Source organism: Rhinoderma darwinii, unplaced genomic scaffold, assembly GCF_050947455.1.
Source record: "Rhinoderma darwinii isolate aRhiDar2 unplaced genomic scaffold, aRhiDar2.hap1 Scaffold_3083, whole genome shotgun sequence".
NCBI lineage: Eukaryota > Metazoa > Chordata > Amphibia > Anura > Rhinodermatidae > Rhinoderma > Rhinoderma darwinii.
In genome coordinates this window covers 15,868-33,669 of record NW_027463349.1, presented here as the reverse complement: position 1 = coordinate 33,669, position 17,802 = coordinate 15,868, and the positions used below count along the sequence as shown (strand labels likewise).

At 47.7% G+C, this 17,802-nt stretch overlaps 12 non-coding genes across 12 annotated transcripts; all 12 read left to right on the top strand.

Moving 5' to 3' along the window:
- Positions 1-971: 971 nt before the first annotated feature.
- Positions 972-1,162, top strand: LOC142704351 (U2 spliceosomal RNA). The gene has a single exon (XR_012867844.1). It is a non-coding gene; the product is annotated as a U2 spliceosomal RNA (small nuclear RNA).
- A 1,274-nt stretch (positions 1,163-2,436) lies between these two features.
- Positions 2,437-2,627, top strand: LOC142704350 (U2 spliceosomal RNA). The gene has a single exon (XR_012867843.1). It is a non-coding gene; the product is annotated as a U2 spliceosomal RNA (small nuclear RNA).
- Positions 2,628-3,901: 1,274 nt separating this feature from the next.
- Positions 3,902-4,092, top strand: LOC142704349 (U2 spliceosomal RNA). The gene has a single exon (XR_012867842.1). It is a non-coding gene; the product is annotated as a U2 spliceosomal RNA (small nuclear RNA).
- Positions 4,093-5,366: 1,274 nt separating this feature from the next.
- Positions 5,367-5,557, top strand: LOC142704348 (U2 spliceosomal RNA). Its single transcript, XR_012867841.1, has one exon. It is a non-coding gene; the product is annotated as a U2 spliceosomal RNA (small nuclear RNA).
- Positions 5,558-6,831: 1,274 nt separating this feature from the next.
- On the top strand, positions 6,832-7,022 carry LOC142704347 (U2 spliceosomal RNA). Its single transcript, XR_012867840.1, has one exon. It is a non-coding gene; the product is annotated as a U2 spliceosomal RNA (small nuclear RNA).
- Positions 7,023-8,296: 1,274 nt separating this feature from the next.
- LOC142704346 (U2 spliceosomal RNA) lies at positions 8,297-8,487 on the top strand. The gene has a single exon (XR_012867839.1). It is a non-coding gene; the product is annotated as a U2 spliceosomal RNA (small nuclear RNA).
- Positions 8,488-9,761: 1,274 nt separating this feature from the next.
- Positions 9,762-9,952, top strand: LOC142704345 (U2 spliceosomal RNA). Its single transcript, XR_012867838.1, has one exon. It is a non-coding gene; the product is annotated as a U2 spliceosomal RNA (small nuclear RNA).
- A 1,274-nt stretch (positions 9,953-11,226) lies between these two features.
- LOC142704344 (U2 spliceosomal RNA) lies at positions 11,227-11,417 on the top strand. Its single transcript, XR_012867837.1, has one exon. It is a non-coding gene; the product is annotated as a U2 spliceosomal RNA (small nuclear RNA).
- A 1,280-nt stretch (positions 11,418-12,697) lies between these two features.
- LOC142704342 (U2 spliceosomal RNA) lies at positions 12,698-12,888 on the top strand. Its single transcript, XR_012867835.1, has one exon. It is a non-coding gene; the product is annotated as a U2 spliceosomal RNA (small nuclear RNA).
- Positions 12,889-14,168: 1,280 nt separating this feature from the next.
- Positions 14,169-14,359, top strand: LOC142704340 (U2 spliceosomal RNA). The gene has a single exon (XR_012867834.1). It is a non-coding gene; the product is annotated as a U2 spliceosomal RNA (small nuclear RNA).
- Positions 14,360-15,633: 1,274 nt separating this feature from the next.
- Positions 15,634-15,824, top strand: LOC142704339 (U2 spliceosomal RNA). The gene has a single exon (XR_012867833.1). It is a non-coding gene; the product is annotated as a U2 spliceosomal RNA (small nuclear RNA).
- Positions 15,825-17,098: 1,274 nt separating this feature from the next.
- Positions 17,099-17,289, top strand: LOC142704338 (U2 spliceosomal RNA). Its single transcript, XR_012867832.1, has one exon. It is a non-coding gene; the product is annotated as a U2 spliceosomal RNA (small nuclear RNA).
- The last annotated feature ends 513 nt before the right edge of the window (positions 17,290-17,802 follow it).

The following is a 17,802-nucleotide window of genomic DNA, read 5'->3' as shown; positions in this document are numbered from 1 at the left end:
CTGCACCTGAGCCAGCCACTGATTGATGCAGCACCACAGTCAAATAGTGGAGTAGGGGAACAGCAAACAGCCATTAAAGCAGCCAGCCGCCTACCCGCCACAATGGACCTACCTGTGTACACTAGATGGATGTGATGGAATGTACTGTCGTCCCTACATTTCAAGAAGAAGTAAGAATTGCAGTTGCAACAAAGCCTTGCTTGCCTACAAAGAGAGCAGCAATTTGGATTTGTTACTTTGTTACCTGGAAGAATAACAAACTGTGCAAGGATGGAGGTTGTAGGAGCAAGGAGAACAAGTTGTCTGTAAAGTTGGTGGATGCCTATTTTCCATTTTGCAGTCCCTTGTCTCCCTCTTGTGGCCTCCTGGAGGCAACTAGCTGTGCAAAAAAAAGACAGCCTGGCGGCCGGCTGTTGCAGTGTTGCCCTCTCAGGCAACACTGAGTGACTGACTGAGCCTCACCGTCTTATATAAAGTTCAGACGGAACTTTGCACGTGTCATAGTGGAGCCCTCAGGATTCCAGAGCCAGCTTTCTGACATCATAATGGGGCCTCAGAGATAAAAGCCTGGGCCCAGGCAGTGTTGGTCAGTGCTGCTCAGCAGGCAGCACCTGACTGGATTAAAGCTGATACAAGGTGTGAAAGGAGAAGGGGTGGCAGTGGGCATGCACTTACTGCTACTGCTGCCGCCGCCAGTATTTGCACGGCAGGAGGGCATTTGGGCGTTGCCAAGAAGGCGTTTTTATGTAGATTCCTCCTCTTTCAGCACTGCATTGTGGTGCAAGCAAAAGAAGCAAATCCTGTGTAGCTTCCTCTCCGGCCTTTATTCACCTCCCTCCCGCTTAGTAGCTGTAAATGTGTGTGAGCCTGCAGGGCCCCATGGAATTGCCTAGGAGTAGGCTGAATCAATCGCTGCAAGGGGTGAACAGCAGTATTAGGCAGGCTCGGTCAACGGCCGGCCCATTCGGGTTATCGCTTCTCGGCCTTTTGGCTAAGATCAAGTGTAGTATCTGTTCTTATCAGTTTAATATCTGATACGTCCCCTATCTGGGGACCATATATTAAATGGATTTTTAGAACAGGGAGATGGAAATAGAGCTTGCTCTGTCCACTCCACGCATTGACCTGGTATTGCAGTATTTCCAGGACCGGTGCACCCTTTCCTTATGTGTTGACTAAAAGCAGATTCCAAAAGTGTTTTTTCTCTTTGCCATTGTTTCTGTCTTTCTGAAGGGATCTCCCCTTTTAATCCCATTATTTCAACACCTGTTGGACAATGCATTTGTACAGTCATGTGTGATAATGAGCTCATTTATTAAATGCAATTAATTAATACATTGCCACCTCTTGTTGTGTGTGTGTGTGTGTGTCTTCTGTGTTTCTGTGTTTCCGGCATTTCACATTGGAACAGCTCATTCACCTTCCTTGTCTTCTCTCCGCCCTCCCTCCTAGGTAAGTTAAAGAGCTGCACCTGAGCCAGCCACTGATTGATGCAGCACCACAGTCAAATAGTGGAGTAGGGGAACAGCAAACAGCCATTAAAGCAGCCAGCCGCCTACCCGCCACAATGGACCTACCTGTGTACACTAGATGGATGTGATGGAATGTACTGTCGTCCCTACATTTCAAGAAGAAGTAAGAATTGCAGTTGCAACAAAGCCTTGCTTGCCTACAAAGAGAGCAGCAATTTGGATTTGTTACTTTGTTACCTGGAAGAATAACAAACTGTGCAAGGATGGAGGTTGTAGGAGCAAGGAGAACAAGTTGTCTGTAAAGTTGGTGGATGCCTATTTTCCATTTTGCAGTCCCTTGTCTCCCTCTTGTGGCCTCCTGGAGGCAACTAGCTGTGCAAAAAAAAGACAGCCTGGCGGCCGGCTGTTGCAGTGTTGCCCTCTCAGGCAACACTGAGTGACTGACTGAGCCTCACCGTCTTATATAAAGTTCAGACGGAACTTTGCACGTGTCATAGTGGAGCCCTCAGGATTCCAGAGCCAGCTTTCTGACATCATAATGGGGCCTCAGAGATAAAAGCCTGGGCCCAGGCAGTGTTGGTCAGTGCTGCTCAGCAGGCAGCACCTGACTGGATTAAAGCTGATACAAGGTGTGAAAGGAGAAGGGGTGGCAGTGGGCATGCACTTACTGCTACTGCTGCCGCCGCCAGTATTTGCACGGCAGGAGGGCATTTGGGCGTTGCCAAGAAGGCGTTTTTATGTAGATTCCTCCTCTTTCAGCACTGCATTGTGGTGCAAGCAAAAGAAGCAAATCCTGTGTAGCTTCCTCTCCGGCCTTTATTCACCTCCCTCCCGCTTAGTAGCTGTAAATGTGTGTGAGCCTGCAGGGCCCCATGGAATTGCCTAGGAGTAGGCTGAATCAATCGCTGCAAGGGGTGAACAGCAGTATTAGGCAGGCTCGGTCAACGGCCGGCCCATTCGGGTTATCGCTTCTCGGCCTTTTGGCTAAGATCAAGTGTAGTATCTGTTCTTATCAGTTTAATATCTGATACGTCCCCTATCTGGGGACCATATATTAAATGGATTTTTAGAACAGGGAGATGGAAATAGAGCTTGCTCTGTCCACTCCACGCATTGACCTGGTATTGCAGTATTTCCAGGACCGGTGCACCCTTTCCTTATGTGTTGACTAAAAGCAGATTCCAAAAGTGTTTTTTCTCTTTGCCATTGTTTCTGTCTTTCTGAAGGGATCTCCCCTTTTAATCCCATTATTTCAACACCTGTTGGACAATGCATTTGTACAGTCATGTGTGATAATGAGCTCATTTATTAAATGCAATTAATTAATACATTGCCACCTCTTGTTGTGTGTGTGTGTGTGTGTCTTCTGTGTTTCTGTGTTTCCGGCATTTCACATTGGAACAGCTCATTCACCTTCCTTGTCTTCTCTCCGCCCTCCCTCCTAGGTAAGTTAAAGAGCTGCACCTGAGCCAGCCACTGATTGATGCAGCACCACAGTCAAATAGTGGAGTAGGGGAACAGCAAACAGCCATTAAAGCAGCCAGCCGCCTACCCGCCACAATGGACCTACCTGTGTACACTAGATGGATGTGATGGAATGTACTGTCGTCCCTACATTTCAAGAAGAAGTAAGAATTGCAGTTGCAACAAAGCCTTGCTTGCCTACAAAGAGAGCAGCAATTTGGATTTGTTACTTTGTTACCTGGAAGAATAACAAACTGTGCAAGGATGGAGGTTGTAGGAGCAAGGAGAACAAGTTGTCTGTAAAGTTGGTGGATGCCTATTTTCCATTTTGCAGTCCCTTGTCTCCCTCTTGTGGCCTCCTGGAGGCAACTAGCTGTGCAAAAAAAAGACAGCCTGGCGGCCGGCTGTTGCAGTGTTGCCCTCTCAGGCAACACTGAGTGACTGACTGAGCCTCACCGTCTTATATAAAGTTCAGACGGAACTTTGCACGTGTCATAGTGGAGCCCTCAGGATTCCAGAGCCAGCTTTCTGACATCATAATGGGGCCTCAGAGATAAAAGCCTGGGCCCAGGCAGTGTTGGTCAGTGCTGCTCAGCAGGCAGCACCTGACTGGATTAAAGCTGATACAAGGTGTGAAAGGAGAAGGGGTGGCAGTGGGCATGCACTTACTGCTACTGCTGCCGCCGCCAGTATTTGCACGGCAGGAGGGCATTTGGGCGTTGCCAAGAAGGCGTTTTTATGTAGATTCCTCCTCTTTCAGCACTGCATTGTGGTGCAAGCAAAAGAAGCAAATCCTGTGTAGCTTCCTCTCCGGCCTTTATTCACCTCCCTCCCGCTTAGTAGCTGTAAATGTGTGTGAGCCTGCAGGGCCCCATGGAATTGCCTAGGAGTAGGCTGAATCAATCGCTGCAAGGGGTGAACAGCAGTATTAGGCAGGCTCGGTCAACGGCCGGCCCATTCGGGTTATCGCTTCTCGGCCTTTTGGCTAAGATCAAGTGTAGTATCTGTTCTTATCAGTTTAATATCTGATACGTCCCCTATCTGGGGACCATATATTAAATGGATTTTTAGAACAGGGAGATGGAAATAGAGCTTGCTCTGTCCACTCCACGCATTGACCTGGTATTGCAGTATTTCCAGGACCGGTGCACCCTTTCCTTATGTGTTGACTAAAAGCAGATTCCAAAAGTGTTTTTTCTCTTTGCCATTGTTTCTGTCTTTCTGAAGGGATCTCCCCTTTTAATCCCATTATTTCAACACCTGTTGGACAATGCATTTGTACAGTCATGTGTGATAATGAGCTCATTTATTAAATGCAATTAATTAATACATTGCCACCTCTTGTTGTGTGTGTGTGTGTGTGTCTTCTGTGTTTCTGTGTTTCCGGCATTTCACATTGGAACAGCTCATTCACCTTCCTTGTCTTCTCTCCGCCCTCCCTCCTAGGTAAGTTAAAGAGCTGCACCTGAGCCAGCCACTGATTGATGCAGCACCACAGTCAAATAGTGGAGTAGGGGAACAGCAAACAGCCATTAAAGCAGCCAGCCGCCTACCCGCCACAATGGACCTACCTGTGTACACTAGATGGATGTGATGGAATGTACTGTCGTCCCTACATTTCAAGAAGAAGTAAGAATTGCAGTTGCAACAAAGCCTTGCTTGCCTACAAAGAGAGCAGCAATTTGGATTTGTTACTTTGTTACCTGGAAGAATAACAAACTGTGCAAGGATGGAGGTTGTAGGAGCAAGGAGAACAAGTTGTCTGTAAAGTTGGTGGATGCCTATTTTCCATTTTGCAGTCCCTTGTCTCCCTCTTGTGGCCTCCTGGAGGCAACTAGCTGTGCAAAAAAAAGACAGCCTGGCGGCCGGCTGTTGCAGTGTTGCCCTCTCAGGCAACACTGAGTGACTGACTGAGCCTCACCGTCTTATATAAAGTTCAGACGGAACTTTGCACGTGTCATAGTGGAGCCCTCAGGATTCCAGAGCCAGCTTTCTGACATCATAATGGGGCCTCAGAGATAAAAGCCTGGGCCCAGGCAGTGTTGGTCAGTGCTGCTCAGCAGGCAGCACCTGACTGGATTAAAGCTGATACAAGGTGTGAAAGGAGAAGGGGTGGCAGTGGGCATGCACTTACTGCTACTGCTGCCGCCGCCAGTATTTGCACGGCAGGAGGGCATTTGGGCGTTGCCAAGAAGGCGTTTTTATGTAGATTCCTCCTCTTTCAGCACTGCATTGTGGTGCAAGCAAAAGAAGCAAATCCTGTGTAGCTTCCTCTCCGGCCTTTATTCACCTCCCTCCCGCTTAGTAGCTGTAAATGTGTGTGAGCCTGCAGGGCCCCATGGAATTGCCTAGGAGTAGGCTGAATCAATCGCTGCAAGGGGTGAACAGCAGTATTAGGCAGGCTCGGTCAACGGCCGGCCCATTCGGGTTATCGCTTCTCGGCCTTTTGGCTAAGATCAAGTGTAGTATCTGTTCTTATCAGTTTAATATCTGATACGTCCCCTATCTGGGGACCATATATTAAATGGATTTTTAGAACAGGGAGATGGAAATAGAGCTTGCTCTGTCCACTCCACGCATTGACCTGGTATTGCAGTATTTCCAGGACCGGTGCACCCTTTCCTTATGTGTTGACTAAAAGCAGATTCCAAAAGTGTTTTTTCTCTTTGCCATTGTTTCTGTCTTTCTGAAGGGATCTCCCCTTTTAATCCCATTATTTCAACACCTGTTGGACAATGCATTTGTACAGTCATGTGTGATAATGAGCTCATTTATTAAATGCAATTAATTAATACATTGCCACCTCTTGTTGTGTGTGTGTGTGTGTGTCTTCTGTGTTTCTGTGTTTCCGGCATTTCACATTGGAACAGCTCATTCACCTTCCTTGTCTTCTCTCCGCCCTCCCTCCTAGGTAAGTTAAAGAGCTGCACCTGAGCCAGCCACTGATTGATGCAGCACCACAGTCAAATAGTGGAGTAGGGGAACAGCAAACAGCCATTAAAGCAGCCAGCCGCCTACCCGCCACAATGGACCTACCTGTGTACACTAGATGGATGTGATGGAATGTACTGTCGTCCCTACATTTCAAGAAGAAGTAAGAATTGCAGTTGCAACAAAGCCTTGCTTGCCTACAAAGAGAGCAGCAATTTGGATTTGTTACTTTGTTACCTGGAAGAATAACAAACTGTGCAAGGATGGAGGTTGTAGGAGCAAGGAGAACAAGTTGTCTGTAAAGTTGGTGGATGCCTATTTTCCATTTTGCAGTCCCTTGTCTCCCTCTTGTGGCCTCCTGGAGGCAACTAGCTGTGCAAAAAAAAGACAGCCTGGCGGCCGGCTGTTGCAGTGTTGCCCTCTCAGGCAACACTGAGTGACTGACTGAGCCTCACCGTCTTATATAAAGTTCAGACGGAACTTTGCACGTGTCATAGTGGAGCCCTCAGGATTCCAGAGCCAGCTTTCTGACATCATAATGGGGCCTCAGAGATAAAAGCCTGGGCCCAGGCAGTGTTGGTCAGTGCTGCTCAGCAGGCAGCACCTGACTGGATTAAAGCTGATACAAGGTGTGAAAGGAGAAGGGGTGGCAGTGGGCATGCACTTACTGCTACTGCTGCCGCCGCCAGTATTTGCACGGCAGGAGGGCATTTGGGCGTTGCCAAGAAGGCGTTTTTATGTAGATTCCTCCTCTTTCAGCACTGCATTGTGGTGCAAGCAAAAGAAGCAAATCCTGTGTAGCTTCCTCTCCGGCCTTTATTCACCTCCCTCCCGCTTAGTAGCTGTAAATGTGTGTGAGCCTGCAGGGCCCCATGGAATTGCCTAGGAGTAGGCTGAATCAATCGCTGCAAGGGGTGAACAGCAGTATTAGGCAGGCTCGGTCAACGGCCGGCCCATTCGGGTTATCGCTTCTCGGCCTTTTGGCTAAGATCAAGTGTAGTATCTGTTCTTATCAGTTTAATATCTGATACGTCCCCTATCTGGGGACCATATATTAAATGGATTTTTAGAACAGGGAGATGGAAATAGAGCTTGCTCTGTCCACTCCACGCATTGACCTGGTATTGCAGTATTTCCAGGACCGGTGCACCCTTTCCTTATGTGTTGACTAAAAGCAGATTCCAAAAGTGTTTTTTCTCTTTGCCATTGTTTCTGTCTTTCTGAAGGGATCTCCCCTTTTAATCCCATTATTTCAACACCTGTTGGACAATGCATTTGTACAGTCATGTGTGATAATGAGCTCATTTATTAAATGCAATTAATTAATACATTGCCACCTCTTGTTGTGTGTGTGTGTGTGTGTCTTCTGTGTTTCTGTGTTTCCGGCATTTCACATTGGAACAGCTCATTCACCTTCCTTGTCTTCTCTCCGCCCTCCCTCCTAGGTAAGTTAAAGAGCTGCACCTGAGCCAGCCACTGATTGATGCAGCACCACAGTCAAATAGTGGAGTAGGGGAACAGCAAACAGCCATTAAAGCAGCCAGCCGCCTACCCGCCACAATGGACCTACCTGTGTACACTAGATGGATGTGATGGAATGTACTGTCGTCCCTACATTTCAAGAAGAAGTAAGAATTGCAGTTGCAACAAAGCCTTGCTTGCCTACAAAGAGAGCAGCAATTTGGATTTGTTACTTTGTTACCTGGAAGAATAACAAACTGTGCAAGGATGGAGGTTGTAGGAGCAAGGAGAACAAGTTGTCTGTAAAGTTGGTGGATGCCTATTTTCCATTTTGCAGTCCCTTGTCTCCCTCTTGTGGCCTCCTGGAGGCAACTAGCTGTGCAAAAAAAAGACAGCCTGGCGGCCGGCTGTTGCAGTGTTGCCCTCTCAGGCAACACTGAGTGACTGACTGAGCCTCACCGTCTTATATAAAGTTCAGACGGAACTTTGCACGTGTCATAGTGGAGCCCTCAGGATTCCAGAGCCAGCTTTCTGACATCATAATGGGGCCTCAGAGATAAAAGCCTGGGCCCAGGCAGTGTTGGTCAGTGCTGCTCAGCAGGCAGCACCTGACTGGATTAAAGCTGATACAAGGTGTGAAAGGAGAAGGGGTGGCAGTGGGCATGCACTTACTGCTACTGCTGCCGCCGCCAGTATTTGCACGGCAGGAGGGCATTTGGGCGTTGCCAAGAAGGCGTTTTTATGTAGATTCCTCCTCTTTCAGCACTGCATTGTGGTGCAAGCAAAAGAAGCAAATCCTGTGTAGCTTCCTCTCCGGCCTTTATTCACCTCCCTCCCGCTTAGTAGCTGTAAATGTGTGTGAGCCTGCAGGGCCCCATGGAATTGCCTAGGAGTAGGCTGAATCAATCGCTGCAAGGGGTGAACAGCAGTATTAGGCAGGCTCGGTCAACGGCCGGCCCATTCGGGTTATCGCTTCTCGGCCTTTTGGCTAAGATCAAGTGTAGTATCTGTTCTTATCAGTTTAATATCTGATACGTCCCCTATCTGGGGACCATATATTAAATGGATTTTTAGAACAGGGAGATGGAAATAGAGCTTGCTCTGTCCACTCCACGCATTGACCTGGTATTGCAGTATTTCCAGGACCGGTGCACCCTTTCCTTATGTGTTGACTAAAAGCAGATTCCAAAAGTGTTTTTTCTCTTTGCCATTGTTTCTGTCTTTCTGAAGGGATCTCCCCTTTTAATCCCATTATTTCAACACCTGTTGGACAATGCATTTGTACAGTCATGTGTGATAATGAGCTCATTTATTAAATGCAATTAATTAATACATTGCCACCTCTTGTTGTGTGTGTGTGTGTGTGTCTTCTGTGTTTCTGTGTTTCCGGCATTTCACATTGGAACAGCTCATTCACCTTCCTTGTCTTCTCTCCGCCCTCCCTCCTAGGTAAGTTAAAGAGCTGCACCTGAGCCAGCCACTGATTGATGCAGCACCACAGTCAAATAGTGGAGTAGGGGAACAGCAAACAGCCATTAAAGCAGCCAGCCGCCTACCCGCCACAATGGACCTACCTGTGTACACTAGATGGATGTGATGGAATGTACTGTCGTCCCTACATTTCAAGAAGAAGTAAGAATTGCAGTTGCAACAAAGCCTTGCTTGCCTACAAAGAGAGCAGCAATTTGGATTTGTTACTTTGTTACCTGGAAGAATAACAAACTGTGCAAGGATGGAGGTTGTAGGAGCAAGGAGAACAAGTTGTCTGTAAAGTTGGTGGATGCCTATTTTCCATTTTGCAGTCCCTTGTCTCCCTCTTGTGGCCTCCTGGAGGCAACTAGCTGTGCAAAAAAAAGACAGCCTGGCGGCCGGCTGTTGCAGTGTTGCCCTCTCAGGCAACACTGAGTGACTGACTGAGCCTCACCGTCTTATATAAAGTTCAGACGGAACTTTGCACGTGTCATAGTGGAGCCCTCAGGATTCCAGAGCCAGCTTTCTGACATCATAATGGGGCCTCAGAGATAAAAGCCTGGGCCCAGGCAGTGTTGGTCAGTGCTGCTCAGCAGGCAGCACCTGACTGGATTAAAGCTGATACAAGGTGTGAAAGGAGAAGGGGTGGCAGTGGGCATGCACTTACTGCTACTGCTGCCGCCGCCAGTATTTGCACGGCAGGAGGGCATTTGGGCGTTGCCAAGAAGGCGTTTTTATGTAGATTCCTCCTCTTTCAGCACTGCATTGTGGTGCAAGCAAAAGAAGCAAATCCTGTGTAGCTTCCTCTCCGGCCTTTATTCACCTCCCTCCCGCTTAGTAGCTGTAAATGTGTGTGAGCCTGCAGGGCCCCATGGAATTGCCTAGGAGTAGGCTGAATCAATCGCTGCAAGGGGTGAACAGCAGTATTAGGCAGGCTCGGTCAACGGCCGGCCCATTCGGGTTATCGCTTCTCGGCCTTTTGGCTAAGATCAAGTGTAGTATCTGTTCTTATCAGTTTAATATCTGATACGTCCCCTATCTGGGGACCATATATTAAATGGATTTTTAGAACAGGGAGATGGAAATAGAGCTTGCTCTGTCCACTCCACGCATTGACCTGGTATTGCAGTATTTCCAGGACCGGTGCACCCTTTCCTTATGTGTTGACTAAAAGCAGATTCCAAAAGTGTTTTTTCTCTTTGCCATTGTTTCTGTCTTTCTGAAGGGATCTCCCCTTTTAATCCCATTATTTCAACACCTGTTGGACAATGCATTTGTACAGTCATGTGTGATAATGAGCTCATTTATTAAATGCAATTAATTAATACATTGCCACCTCTTGTTGTGTGTGTGTGTGTGTGTCTTCTGTGTTTCTGTGTTTCCGGCATTTCACATTGGAACAGCTCATTCACCTTCCTTGTCTTCTCTCCGCCCTCCCTCCTAGGTAAGTTAAAGAGCTGCACCTGAGCCAGCCACTGATTGATGCAGCACCACAGTCAAATAGTGGAGTAGGGGAACAGCAAACAGCCATTAAAGCAGCCAGCCGCCTACCCGCCACAATGGACCTACCTGTGTACACTAGATGGATGTGATGGAATGTACTGTCGTCCCTACATTTCAAGAAGAAGTAAGAATTGCAGTTGCAACAAAGCCTTGCTTGCCTACAAAGAGAGCAGCAATTTGGATTTGTTACTTTGTTACCTGGAAGAATAACAAACTGTGCAAGGATGGAGGTTGTAGGAGCAAGGAGAACAAGTTGTCTGTAAAGTTGGTGGATGCCTATTTTCCATTTTGCAGTCCCTTGTCTCCCTCTTGTGGCCTCCTGGAGGCAACTAGCTGTGCAAAAAAAAGACAGCCTGGCGGCCGGCTGTTGCAGTGTTGCCCTCTCAGGCAACACTGAGTGACTGACTGAGCCTCACCGTCTTATATAAAGTTCAGACGGAACTTTGCACGTGTCATAGTGGAGCCCTCAGGATTCCAGAGCCAGCTTTCTGACATCATAATGGGGCCTCAGAGATAAAAGCCTGGGCCCAGGCAGTGTTGGTCAGTGCTGCTCAGCAGGCAGCACCTGACTGGATTAAAGCTGATACAAGGTGTGAAAGGAGAAGGGGTGGCAGTGGGCATGCACTTACTGCTACTGCTGCCGCCGCCAGTATTTGCACGGCAGGAGGGCATTTGGGCGTTGCCAAGAAGGCGTTTTTATGTAGATTCCTCCTCTTTCAGCACTGCATTGTGGTGCAAGCAAAAGAAGCAAATCCTGTGTAGCTTCCTCTCCGGCCTTTATTCACCTCCCTCCCGCTTAGTAGCTGTAAATGTGTGTGAGCCTGCAGGGCCCCATGGAATTGCCTAGGAGTAGGCTGAATCAATCGCTGCAAGGGGTGAACAGCAGTATTAGGCAGGCTCGGTCAACGGCCGGCCCATTCGGGTTATCGCTTCTCGGCCTTTTGGCTAAGATCAAGTGTAGTATCTGTTCTTATCAGTTTAATATCTGATACGTCCCCTATCTGGGGACCATATATTAAATGGATTTTTAGAACAGGGAGATGGAAATAGAGCTTGCTCTGTCCACTCCACGCATTGACCTGGTATTGCAGTATTTCCAGGACCGGTGCACCCTTTCCTTATGTGTTGACTAAAAGCAGATTCCAAAAGTGTTTTTTCTCTTTGCCATTGTTTCTGTCTTTCTGAAGGGATCTCCCCTTTTAATCCCATTATTTCAACACCTGTTGGACAATGCATTTGTACAGTCATGTGTGATAATGAGCTCATTTATTAAATGCAATTAATTAATACATTGCCACCTCTTGTTGTGTGTGTGTGTGTGTGTGTGTGTCTTCTGTGTTTCTGTGTTTCCGGCATTTCACATTGGAACAGCTCATTCACCTTCCTTGTCTTCTCTCCGCCCTCCCTCCTAGGTAAGTTAAAGAGCTGCACCTGAGCCAGCCACTGATTGATGCAGCACCACAGTCAAATAGTGGAGTAGGGGAACAGCAAACAGCCATTAAAGCAGCCAGCCGCCTACCCGCCACAATGGACCTACCTGTGTACACTAGATGGATGTGATGGAATGTACTGTCGTCCCTACATTTCAAGAAGAAGTAAGAATTGCAGTTGCAACAAAGCCTTGCTTGCCTACAAAGAGAGCAGCAATTTGGATTTGTTACTTTGTTACCTGGAAGAATAACAAACTGTGCAAGGATGGAGGTTGTAGGAGCAAGGAGAACAAGTTGTCTGTAAAGTTGGTGGATGCCTATTTTCCATTTTGCAGTCCCTTGTCTCCCTCTTGTGGCCTCCTGGAGGCAACTAGCTGTGCAAAAAAAAGACAGCCTGGCGGCCGGCTGTTGCAGTGTTGCCCTCTCAGGCAACACTGAGTGACTGACTGAGCCTCACCGTCTTATATAAAGTTCAGACGGAACTTTGCACGTGTCATAGTGGAGCCCTCAGGATTCCAGAGCCAGCTTTCTGACATCATAATGGGGCCTCAGAGATAAAAGCCTGGGCCCAGGCAGTGTTGGTCAGTGCTGCTCAGCAGGCAGCACCTGACTGGATTAAAGCTGATACAAGGTGTGAAAGGAGAAGGGGTGGCAGTGGGCATGCACTTACTGCTACTGCTGCCGCCGCCAGTATTTGCACGGCAGGAGGGCATTTGGGCGTTGCCAAGAAGGCGTTTTTATGTAGATTCCTCCTCTTTCAGCACTGCATTGTGGTGCAAGCAAAAGAAGCAAATCCTGTGTAGCTTCCTCTCCGGCCTTTATTCACCTCCCTCCCGCTTAGTAGCTGTAAATGTGTGTGAGCCTGCAGGGCCCCATGGAATTGCCTAGGAGTAGGCTGAATCAATCGCTGCAAGGGGTGAACAGCAGTATTAGGCAGGCTCGGTCAACGGCCGGCCCATTCGGGTTATCGCTTCTCGGCCTTTTGGCTAAGATCAAGTGTAGTATCTGTTCTTATCAGTTTAATATCTGATACGTCCCCTATCTGGGGACCATATATTAAATGGATTTTTAGAACAGGGAGATGGAAATAGAGCTTGCTCTGTCCACTCCACGCATTGACCTGGTATTGCAGTATTTCCAGGACCGGTGCACCCTTTCCTTATGTGTTGACTAAAAGCAGATTCCAAAAGTGTTTTTTCTCTTTGCCATTGTTTCTGTCTTTCTGAAGGGATCTCCCCTTTTAATCCCATTATTTCAACACCTGTTGGACAATGCATTTGTACAGTCATGTGTGATAATGAGCTCATTTATTAAATGCAATTAATTAATACATTGCCACCTCTTGTTGTGTGTGTGTGTGTGTGTGTGTGTCTTCTGTGTTTCTGTGTTTCCGGCATTTCACATTGGAACAGCTCATTCACCTTCCTTGTCTTCTCTCCGCCCTCCCTCCTAGGTAAGTTAAAGAGCTGCACCTGAGCCAGCCACTGATTGATGCAGCACCACAGTCAAATAGTGGAGTAGGGGAACAGCAAACAGCCATTAAAGCAGCCAGCCGCCTACCCGCCACAATGGACCTACCTGTGTACACTAGATGGATGTGATGGAATGTACTGTCGTCCCTACATTTCAAGAAGAAGTAAGAATTGCAGTTGCAACAAAGCCTTGCTTGCCTACAAAGAGAGCAGCAATTTGGATTTGTTACTTTGTTACCTGGAAGAATAACAAACTGTGCAAGGATGGAGGTTGTAGGAGCAAGGAGAACAAGTTGTCTGTAAAGTTGGTGGATGCCTATTTTCCATTTTGCAGTCCCTTGTCTCCCTCTTGTGGCCTCCTGGAGGCAACTAGCTGTGCAAAAAAAAGACAGCCTGGCGGCCGGCTGTTGCAGTGTTGCCCTCTCAGGCAACACTGAGTGACTGACTGAGCCTCACCGTCTTATATAAAGTTCAGACGGAACTTTGCACGTGTCATAGTGGAGCCCTCAGGATTCCAGAGCCAGCTTTCTGACATCATAATGGGGCCTCAGAGATAAAAGCCTGGGCCCAGGCAGTGTTGGTCAGTGCTGCTCAGCAGGCAGCACCTGACTGGATTAAAGCTGATACAAGGTGTGAAAGGAGAAGGGGTGGCAGTGGGCATGCACTTACTGCTACTGCTGCCGCCGCCAGTATTTGCACGGCAGGAGGGCATTTGGGCGTTGCCAAGAAGGCGTTTTTATGTAGATTCCTCCTCTTTCAGCACTGCATTGTGGTGCAAGCAAAAGAAGCAAATCCTGTGTAGCTTCCTCTCCGGCCTTTATTCACCTCCCTCCCGCTTAGTAGCTGTAAATGTGTGTGAGCCTGCAGGGCCCCATGGAATTGCCTAGGAGTAGGCTGAATCAATCGCTGCAAGGGGTGAACAGCAGTATTAGGCAGGCTCGGTCAACGGCCGGCCCATTCGGGTTATCGCTTCTCGGCCTTTTGGCTAAGATCAAGTGTAGTATCTGTTCTTATCAGTTTAATATCTGATACGTCCCCTATCTGGGGACCATATATTAAATGGATTTTTAGAACAGGGAGATGGAAATAGAGCTTGCTCTGTCCACTCCACGCATTGACCTGGTATTGCAGTATTTCCAGGACCGGTGCACCCTTTCCTTATGTGTTGACTAAAAGCAGATTCCAAAAGTGTTTTTTCTCTTTGCCATTGTTTCTGTCTTTCTGAAGGGATCTCCCCTTTTAATCCCATTATTTCAACACCTGTTGGACAATGCATTTGTACAGTCATGTGTGATAATGAGCTCATTTATTAAATGCAATTAATTAATACATTGCCACCTCTTGTTGTGTGTGTGTGTGTGTGTCTTCTGTGTTTCTGTGTTTCCGGCATTTCACATTGGAACAGCTCATTCACCTTCCTTGTCTTCTCTCCGCCCTCCCTCCTAGGTAAGTTAAAGAGCTGCACCTGAGCCAGCCACTGATTGATGCAGCACCACAGTCAAATAGTGGAGTAGGGGAACAGCAAACAGCCATTAAAGCAGCCAGCCGCCTACCCGCCACAATGGACCTACCTGTGTACACTAGATGGATGTGATGGAATGTACTGTCGTCCCTACATTTCAAGAAGAAGTAAGAATTGCAGTTGCAACAAAGCCTTGCTTGCCTACAAAGAGAGCAGCAATTTGGATTTGTTACTTTGTTACCTGGAAGAATAACAAACTGTGCAAGGATGGAGGTTGTAGGAGCAAGGAGAACAAGTTGTCTGTAAAGTTGGTGGATGCCTATTTTCCATTTTGCAGTCCCTTGTCTCCCTCTTGTGGCCTCCTGGAGGCAACTAGCTGTGCAAAAAAAAGACAGCCTGGCGGCCGGCTGTTGCAGTGTTGCCCTCTCAGGCAACACTGAGTGACTGACTGAGCCTCACCGTCTTATATAAAGTTCAGACGGAACTTTGCACGTGTCATAGTGGAGCCCTCAGGATTCCAGAGCCAGCTTTCTGACATCATAATGGGGCCTCAGAGATAAAAGCCTGGGCCCAGGCAGTGTTGGTCAGTGCTGCTCAGCAGGCAGCACCTGACTGGATTAAAGCTGATACAAGGTGTGAAAGGAGAAGGGGTGGCAGTGGGCATGCACTTACTGCTACTGCTGCCGCCGCCAGTATTTGCACGGCAGGAGGGCATTTGGGCGTTGCCAAGAAGGCGTTTTTATGTAGATTCCTCCTCTTTCAGCACTGCATTGTGGTGCAAGCAAAAGAAGCAAATCCTGTGTAGCTTCCTCTCCGGCCTTTATTCACCTCCCTCCCGCTTAGTAGCTGTAAATGTGTGTGAGCCTGCAGGGCCCCATGGAATTGCCTAGGAGTAGGCTGAATCAATCGCTGCAAGGGGTGAACAGCAGTATTAGGCAGGCTCGGTCAACGGCCGGCCCATTCGGGTTATCGCTTCTCGGCCTTTTGGCTAAGATCAAGTGTAGTATCTGTTCTTATCAGTTTAATATCTGATACGTCCCCTATCTGGGGACCATATATTAAATGGATTTTTAGAACAGGGAGATGGAAATAGAGCTTGCTCTGTCCACTCCACGCATTGACCTGGTATTGCAGTATTTCCAGGACCGGTGCACCCTTTCCTTATGTGTTGACTAAAAGCAGATTCCAAAAGTGTTTTTTCTCTTTGCCATTGTTTCTGTCTTTCTGAAGGGATCTCCCCTTTTAATCCCATTATTTCAACACCTGTTGGACAATGCATTTGTACAGTCATGTGTGATAATGAGCTCATTTATTAAATGCAATTAATTAATACATTGCCACCTCTTGTTGTGTGTGTGTGTGTGTGTCTTCTGTGTTTCTGTGTTTCCGGCATTTCACATTGGAACAGCTCATTCACCTTCCTTGTCTTCTCTCCGCCCTCCCTCCTAGGTAAGTTAAAGAGCTGCACCTGAGCCAGCCACTGATTGATGCAGCACCACAGTCAAATAGTGGAGTAGGGGAACAGCAAACAGCCATTAAAGCAGCCAGCCGCCTACCCGCCACAATGGACCTACCTGTGTACACTAGATGGATGTGATGGAATGTACTGTCGTCCCTACATTTCAAGAAGAAGTAAGAATTGCAGTTGCAACAAAGCCTTGCTTGCCTACAAAGAGAGCAGCAATTTGGATTTGTTACTTTGTTACCTGGAAGAATAACAAACTGTGCAAGGATGGAGGTTGTAGGAGCAAGGAGAACAAGTTGTCTGTAAAGTTGGTGGATGCCTATTTTCCATTTTGCAGTCCCTTGTCTCCCTCTTGTGGCCTCCTGGAGGCAACTAGCTGTGCAAAAAAAAGACAGCCTGGCGGCCGGCTGTTGCAGTGTTGCCCTCTCAGGCAACACTGAGTGACTGACTGAGCCTCACCGTCTTATATAAAGTTCAGACGGAACTTTGCACGTGTCATAGTGGAGCCCTCAGGATTCCAGAGCCAGCTTTCTGACATCATAATGGGGCCTCAGAGATAAAAGCCTGGGCCCAGGCAGTGTTGGTCAGTGCTGCTCAGCAGGCAGCACCTGACTGGATTAAAGCTGATACAAGGTGTGAAAGGAGAAGGGGTGGCAGTGGGCATGCACTTACTGCTACTGCTGCCGCCGCCAGTATTTGCACGGCAGGAGGGCATTTGGGCGTTGCCAAGAAGGCGTTTTTATGTAGATTCCTCCTCTTTCAGCACTGCATTGTGGTGCAAGCAAAAGAAGCAAATCCTGTGTAGCTTCCTCTCCGGCCTTTATTCACCTCCCTCCCGCTTAGTAGCTGTAAATGTGTGTGAGCCTGCAGGGCCCCATGGAATTGCCTAGGAGTAGGCTGAATCAATCGCTGCAAGGGGTGAACAGCAGTATTAGGCAGGCTCGGTCAACGGCCGGCCCATTCGGGTTATCGCTTCTCGGCCTTTTGGCTAAGATCAAGTGTAGTATCTGTTCTTATCAGTTTAATATCTGATACGTCCCCTATCTGGGGACCATATATTAAATGGATTTTTAGAACAGGGAGATGGAAATAGAGCTTGCTCTGTCCACTCCACGCATTGACCTGGTATTGCAGTATTTCCAGGACCGGTGCACCCTTTCCTTATGTGTTGACTAAAAGCAGATTCCAAAAGTGTTTTTTCTCTTTGCCATTGTTTCTGTCTTTCTGAAGGGATCTCCCCTTTTAATCCCATTATTTCAACACCTGTTGGACAATGCATTTGTACAGTCATGTGTGATAATGAGCTCATTTATTAAATGCAATTAATTAATACATTGCCACCTCTTGTTGTGTGTGTGTGTGTGTGTCTTCTGTGTTTCTGTGTTTCCGGCATTTCACATTGGAACAGCTCATTCACCTTCCTTGTCTTCTCTCCGCCCTCCCTCCTAGGTAAGTTAAAGAGCTGCACCTGAGCCAGCCACTGATTGATGCAGCACCACAGTCAAATAGTGGAGTAGGGGAACAGCAAACAGCCATTAAAGCAGCCAGCCGCCTACCCGCCACAATGGACCTACCTGTGTACACTAGATGGATGTGATGGAATGTACTGTCGTCCCTACATTTCAAGAAGAAGTAAGAATTGCAGTTGCAACAAAGCCTTGCTTGCCTACAA